The sequence below is a fragment of the Saccostrea cucullata genome, unplaced genomic scaffold (assembly GCF_032062105.1).
Source record: "Saccostrea cucullata isolate Sc308-1 unplaced genomic scaffold, CSIRO_AGI_Scuc_v1 ctg14832, whole genome shotgun sequence".
NCBI lineage: Eukaryota > Metazoa > Mollusca > Bivalvia > Ostreida > Ostreidae > Saccostrea > Saccostrea cuccullata.
Genome location: NW_026918103.1, coordinates 1 through 7,514, shown reverse-complemented (window position 1 = coordinate 7,514; position 7,514 = coordinate 1). Strand labels below are relative to the sequence as shown.

The following is a 7,514-nucleotide window of genomic DNA, read 5'->3' as shown; positions in this document are numbered from 1 at the left end:
TAATTTGTATTGTTTATGGACTTTAATATTGGATACTGTTTACTATGTCAATATGGTTCATTGATACAACTTATCATTTCGTTATTTCGTCAAATGCTGACTGACGTTTTTACTAATTGTTAGTGCATTATTCACACACTGAATTGAAGATCATGAGAAGAGCACATGGCGCATATGAACAGTTGACAGGGGATGCTCAATCCTCCGTGGCACCTGATCCCACCTCTGATGTTTTGGAAGTTCGTGATTACTCTGCTCCTTCTTTGTATTGTTGTATTGACTTCTAAGATTGAATACTGTTTTCTTAATCTCCATATATTTCATTCATAAGTTCTATGATTAATCAAATAAATATTGTATTGTATCTTTTGATCACACCCCCAGGATCTTCAAGTACTCTCGGACTTGAAACAAATTGAATAACAAAATTGAAAATGTATTCCTGACAGTTATTTTGTGATGGTAAGCTAATACAGTTATGAGCTAAACAATGATTCATGAGACGAATTTTTTCTTACTTCAGGATTAGGCATTTTTGCATTTTTGTTTTGTTAAAAAGACCTTGAATACAGATCAAACATTGTCAATTAGTGCAATAACATGATAATCAAAGACTTGAAATTTTTGGGAAACTTGACCAGGACGGAAAATATAAATGGTTGAGTTCAGACACCATTGTCTTCAGACAGAACGGAACAAAATTTAAAAAAAAAAAATGAACGCAAAATACACATTTGTCTTGGGGAAAAAGCATGAAACCTCTAGATGCACAGTGCAATTCTAATATCTCATAACCATTGTATCATTTTGATTGTTGAAATGTTAAGTTTCATACATGTACTGTATTCTTTATTTTTAAAAATAATGAATAAAAATGAGCAGAGGCTTTTGTGTTGTGTATAGGAATATGGAGCAGGCAGATTTAAAATGCTAAAGAAAGAGGATTCAATGTATATATCTCTCAGTAACAGTTGCTCCTGGGCATAATGCTAATGACATATGATATGTACATTTTTTATGAGGCTTTAAAGGCTTATGTTCATGAAACTGTCATAATTGATCATGATGCAGTTAAGGTCATTAAAAAATTTCCAGTGAAAGTAGGTAACAGTGACCTGCTTTTAAAGGGGGTTATTTTAGCTATATTTAAATAATGGAAACTATTTAGCTTAGAATCATCAAACTTTGTAGGGGGGAAATTTTTGGAAACCCTGCAGACTGAAAAGTAGGTCATTGTGACTTACTTTTCAATTTCTATGGCTATAATGAAATATTTCAGGTACTATTTGGCCTAGAATCATTAAACACTGTTTTAACTGAAACTAGGAATAAAAGCTATGATACTTTAACCTTTGATCTAGTAATAGGTTGAAGTCAAAATATTAATCTATGACCTATGATGAATATGATGCCCTGTACTCCCCTTTGCTTTCACTTCGTACACTGTAGTAACAAACTTATTCAGAGAATCTTTCCCTGCCTCTGTAAAATAAGACCAAGTCGGGGGCTGAAAGCTGGGGGGGGGCGAGGGTGTACACATAAGAAGGGGAAGAATGGCAATAGGGAGTTATGGTTAAAATTAAATATTGCACAATCTTGCAAGCTTCCTGAGATGCATGAATCACCCAGAAATGAAAGTCTAACATATACACACACAGAATGTATGAATTAGTACAATTTTCAAGTAAGCTTGGACTTTCCGTAAGTCAAACAATAAGTCATTCTTGGCGCAACGTTAAAATAGCGTCTGTCAAATAGTGATCAGATTTTCATTGGTTACAATATAAATCACATCAGAATCTTTTAATTGTTGTTGACAAAGATGAGTCGACTTAAGCCCGACTTCTGTGCCATGCGAGAACTTGTAATTGGCTATTTGACACACCAGTTGACATTCGCCTGAATTTTATCCTTTGTATATTTCAACAGTGAGGGAAAACTGTGTAAATTTTAGAGACTAATTATGTAGCATAAAAATACCATGCCTTAGTAAAAGTCCAAGCTTATCTGGGAAATGACTTCTATTGACCTTGACCTCTGTACCTCAAAATAAATAGGGGACTTCCTTCAGCATAGAGCACTTTATTTTCAAAAGCTCAAAAGCTGCTTTTGGGAAAATTTTTACAGAGTAGAGACAGAGTATAATTTACAATTTTTCACTTTCAGTGAAGATGGAGGGCAAAAATTTTAAATGTTAACTTCAAATTTTATTAAATTTTGAAAATGTGTACCAAAATTTTCTCTAACTATTTTGGACTATCAATAAATTTTAAGAGTTCTAACAAAAGCCTTCAGTGGATCCAATCATGTATATTGTATTGTAAAGGATACAAGGAATACCTCAATCAAAACAAGTTAAACTTGAGATAATTTTTCATAAGAACAATGAACGATATGATGACATTTGTGTAACCTAGATAAATTATATAGTGTTTGTACTCATTAAGCATCTACGGGGGGTTTTTCAAGATTGTAAAATTGATTTAAGAAAAGCAAAGTTGAAATAAAAAAATCAAGTTTAAAAAAATTGTATTTTTTAAAACACGGAACAGGTTTTTGTACACCTACAAATATAATTACTTTTCATTTACATTTTATTTATCTTTGAGAATCGTTTTTTCACATAATGGGTCAAAATGGTTTTGTCACAAATATTACACTTGTACGGAATGATTACTTTAACACCAACTGTTTAAATGTATAATTTTTGTGGACCCAAAAGGGCGGGCAAATTTTAAAAACTTTATCTACGGAATTTTTAGGGGCATGTAAAACATCGATATGACAATCATTTATCAATTACAAAATATTTACAGGGATGTTGAGGGAGGGATTTTTAAATCTAAACATTATATTGAAAATTTTATCGGACATATGTTTTGAAAGGAATGTATTTAACTTTAACTTTCGTCTGTATTTTTTTTTAGTTTCCATCAGATTTCACAATGTAAGTTCGAGTTTGTTCAAAGCTACCAATTTTCTTTTGGTTTATGTTTGTTTGTAATATGATAACAAAAGAAAAAAACACAATACAACATTTGCTAAATATTCATAAAACGAGGTAGACAAGAAAAGAAATGATTAAAGAAAAATTTAAAAAAAAGTTGATTCTTTTATATTTTATAAATATTATTTCCGAGTAGGCCTATCTGTAAAAGGCTTATTCCAGTTGTTGGTCTTCACTTATATTAGAACTGTGTCTGACTTGGAAGGGTAGATACCCCTGTTTTGTCACAGAAAAACTTGTGGACAATAGACCTCTCTACAAGCTCCCACAGTCCGTCCTTCTATATTTCCCCCCATCATAGGCTCCAGGCTGTCACGGTACTCCTCTATATCTAAGTACTCTTCCCTCATCACGATAATTATCATTCCACCTGTATGTTCAATATGAATTCTTAACCGAATATAATACCTTATCATACACTGTAGAAGTGGAAAACAATACGGTGTTTTAAATTTCACTATGTTCACGATTTAAGAATTTTCCGCGAATATTAAACCATCGTGATTATTATTTCATGTCATTCCTACCTAGAAACAGTCATATTAAATAGTTTCTAATAAAATAATATCAAAAATCTAGAGAATTTTAGCCTTCAATATCTTGACGTTTTATTGAACACAAACTTTGTATTAGGTATATTATGAGTATGCTCGAAACATTTAAAAACGACGTTTAATATCGAAGCTCTGTTGTATACAAAATAAGTTGTCTGGTCAAATTCTCAGATCAAAATTAAAGAAAAGAGTGGCATCATAATTATCATTCCACCTGTAAGTTCAATATGAATTCTAAACCGAATATAATACCTTATCATATAGCTAATAAATAGTCTCTAATAAAATACTTCCAAATTTTAGCGTTCATTATCTAGACGTTTTATTGAACATAACTTTATATAACGTATATTATGTGTATGCCCGAAACATTCCGAACACAATCGTTTAATATCGAACGGCCCGGCCCTTTTTACAAATTAAATCCTCTGATCAAATTCTCAGAGCTAAATTAAAGAAAGGAAGTGGGATCTAGGTAGGATGTGTTTATTTTTTCACACAAAAATGAAATTATTATTAAAATGTTGAATATTACACCCATTTTAAAACCTAAATAACCCTATTGCTCGGTAGGGGGATCAGAAGGATGCGAAAATGGGGAAAGCTAACAGAACGGGGGTTTAATTTGGAAAACATATACTCAAATATCATAAATTTGAGAGTTTTTTTTTTTTTTTATTTGTTATTCTGAAATAAGTTTTCATTTTTTGTGTTTTAATTGAAATAAAAACGGGTTGGTCACAAAAAATTTCATTAAGCCTGCATCTAAAAGCCCTTTGGGTTTTTTGGAAGGATCATGTGCAAACTCGTTTTAAATCCCAATAAAACTTATTAATTATATTTACAAGTGTAATTTATTTGTTAAAAATACTAACGTACTTAACTAAACTTTGAAACACATAACTTTTTTTCTCAAAAATTTAACTGTAGATATTGAATGTGTTTATAATGTGGAACGCTTATGGCGTCACTATCAAACTACGTAGATCGATTATGACTAAATAATCAACTGATGGTCAAATGACGAACTTGTTTTACGGACGGAGATGTAAAAACGCCTTGTTCAATTAGTGTTAAATAAGAGAAAACACTTGCAAATGTGAAAAATAATAATTATTACAAGGTATGTGGAAATGTTTTAGCTATATGATAACGGAGTTATTGAATTTATATTAGTGAATATTTGGCACTCGTTATTAGTAAACCTACATGTACCAGTATGTTTCATATTGTGGTGTGAATTAGGAACTTTACAAGATGTTCAATTTTTTTCAAACTTTTATATATTTTTGAAAAATATTAACAGTGTATAAAAGTTTCTGTATTTTTTTTAAATTTTCATTTATATCTTGTGTAATGTACCTGGTTTTGTAATTCTGATCAGTTCCACAAGTGCACCTGAAGGTATATGACCACTTCCAAACCCTCCCCAAATAACAACACATGAGTATGCATCTAAAATTTAAAGACAATCACAATTTTAACGATGTCATTTCTATAAGATTTACATTTGCCTTTTAGACAGTTTTTTGGGATGTTCAGGATAATGTATTTTACCGTTACTGATGTTTGGTTTATGTATTTTACCGTTGCTGATGTTTGGTTTATGTATTTTACCGTTACTGATTTTTGGGTTTATGTATTTTACCGTTACTTACCCGGTATGTTTGGGTTTATGATTTTTACCGTTATTGATGTTCGTGTGTATGTATTTTACCGTTGCTGATGTTTGGTTTATGTATTTTACCATTACTGATGCTTGGGTTTATGTATTTTACCATTACTGATGCTTGGGTTTATGATTTTTACCATTACTGATGTTTGGGCTTATGTATTTTACCATTACTGATGCTTGGGCTTATGTATTTTACCGTTATTGAAGTTAAGGTTTATGTTCATTACCGTTACTGATGTTTGGAGAAGGCTTTTTAGACAGAAACTCGCAATAAAACCTCTGGTAGATGTTTTTTTGCCCGTGCCTTACGTAACATGTTTTCACTGGGATCCAAAGCGTCAAGTTGTTTGAAACCTTTCTTGACCAACTATAAATTCAAAGAAAGGGCATTTTTTTAAATATAGAGATATCTTCGGACCGAATACTGTGGAATCACAAATTTTCGTGGGGGTTTAATTTTCGTTGTTTTCGTGGTATGACAAGACCCATGATTTCATGTCCACAACGAATGTAAAATTTCAAACACATAAATACTCATTAATTCTTGATCCACGAAATCAAATCCACAAGAACCAAGAAATTTTCCTCAAACTACGAAAATTTTACCCTACGAAAGCATGTGATTTTACAGTACTTGAGCTTAGTATTGTTTAACGATAGCTTAATAGGTGTGGAAGAACAAATAAATCAATTTGTACACTCAAATCTTTTGCTTGTCCTATTGTATGTACAATTGAGACAAAATTTTGTGATGAATAAACAATTTAAGCTATTTTAATAGAGAAACATGCTCATCATAACCAAAGATTATTTACTCGAGGTTATATCCACTGGAAGAAAACAACTATGCATCTGATTGATTGTTTGTAAGAAGTTCTACGTCCTATTTGAGAGTTTCACTCATCCATAAACGTCGCTTTTTATGGATGAAGGGCTTCAAATTTAGAACTAAACGCTACACCCTTTTCAAAAGCAGTCAAAATCAATGATATCAAAATATTTTAAATACTTCCCAGAGTTTTTAAACAGCTTCCTTTTTAATAAAAATGGAAGTAATCAATAAATATACCTTGGTCATTGCAACCTGGAATTTTGAAGAAAAAAACATTTCTATTGTACGCACTAGTACTCCAATATTGATATTTAAAAGATGTGTGAATTTCCGAATAACGACTTCTATGCATCCAATAATCTCGAATTTTTACGGGTAATTATTGCACCCTGTTATTAGCAGACGTTATGTTACCTCTTCAGCTACTTCCCCCGTACCTGCTGCCACGTCCAGAATTTGAACTGTATCTTTGTTGCTTGGAAAGCTTCGGTCAGTTGCTTCAGCAGTGTAGTGGCCCATTGTATCTACCAGGCTGCAGGTGCTGAAACGATAAAGACCCTTGATATAATCTGTTTTAAGGAGCAACATCTTATTTCTTACATGAATTAAGAAAAGTTATTTAAAGAGGCTCATTACACCACTTTTTGATGACGTACTACCCCCCCCCAAAAAAAATAAACCTCCATTGTTACAGGTACCTTTATAATATGATCCTGACCTTTAACACGCATTCTCTGTAAGCACCAACGAATTTACTATAGGGCTTGGAAACGACATGTCTCAGATTTTGATGAAATTTTCACCATAGGTGTGTCTTGATACAAAACTAGTAAATACGGTGTCGGAAGTTCCACACGTGCACTTGGTTGCCATGGAGACGGATCCATTGAATTCGGCCATTTTTGGCCCATTTTGACTAAATGAAAACATGAAAATTGAGGAAATGTAAATGAATATTTATCGGTATCTAAAACACTCTAACATAATTCATTTGATCATTTGATAACATGATCTTTTAAGGTACACAGAGCATATAATCGTTTGTTCTAAAAATATTCTTCTTATAAGAAAAAGGTCATGCAAAATGACATGGTTTGTAAAAATTTGAAAAATGGGAAAATTGTAATTTTTTGTGATCTTTGAGGCTAAATAAGAAAAATTGTCTGCGGGAATTTCCAAAATCTTATGTGTGTAATTATACTTGGGAATAAGTAGTGTCATTTCATGAATAACATAAGTGGGCTTTTGCTCCTATTTTTAGTAACATGTATCTATAAATAGATATATTTTAGAAAAATGTGAAAAATCAAATTTTGGCTAAGTTTTTATTGTCATTACTGCATAATTAGAACGTATGTTGTAAAATTTGAAATTTCAATGACAAGAGCTAGACACCACTAGCTGGTATGGACAACGGTTGAGAAGAATTCCCATGTCTATTTTAGT

General features: G+C 31.9%; 1 pseudogene; it reads right to left on the bottom strand.

Moving 5' to 3' along the window:
- Positions 1-3,188: 3,188 nt before the first annotated feature.
- Positions 3,189-6,609, bottom strand: LOC134246918 (methyltransferase-like protein 27; annotated as a pseudogene).
- Between the last annotated feature and the right edge of the window lie 905 nt (positions 6,610-7,514).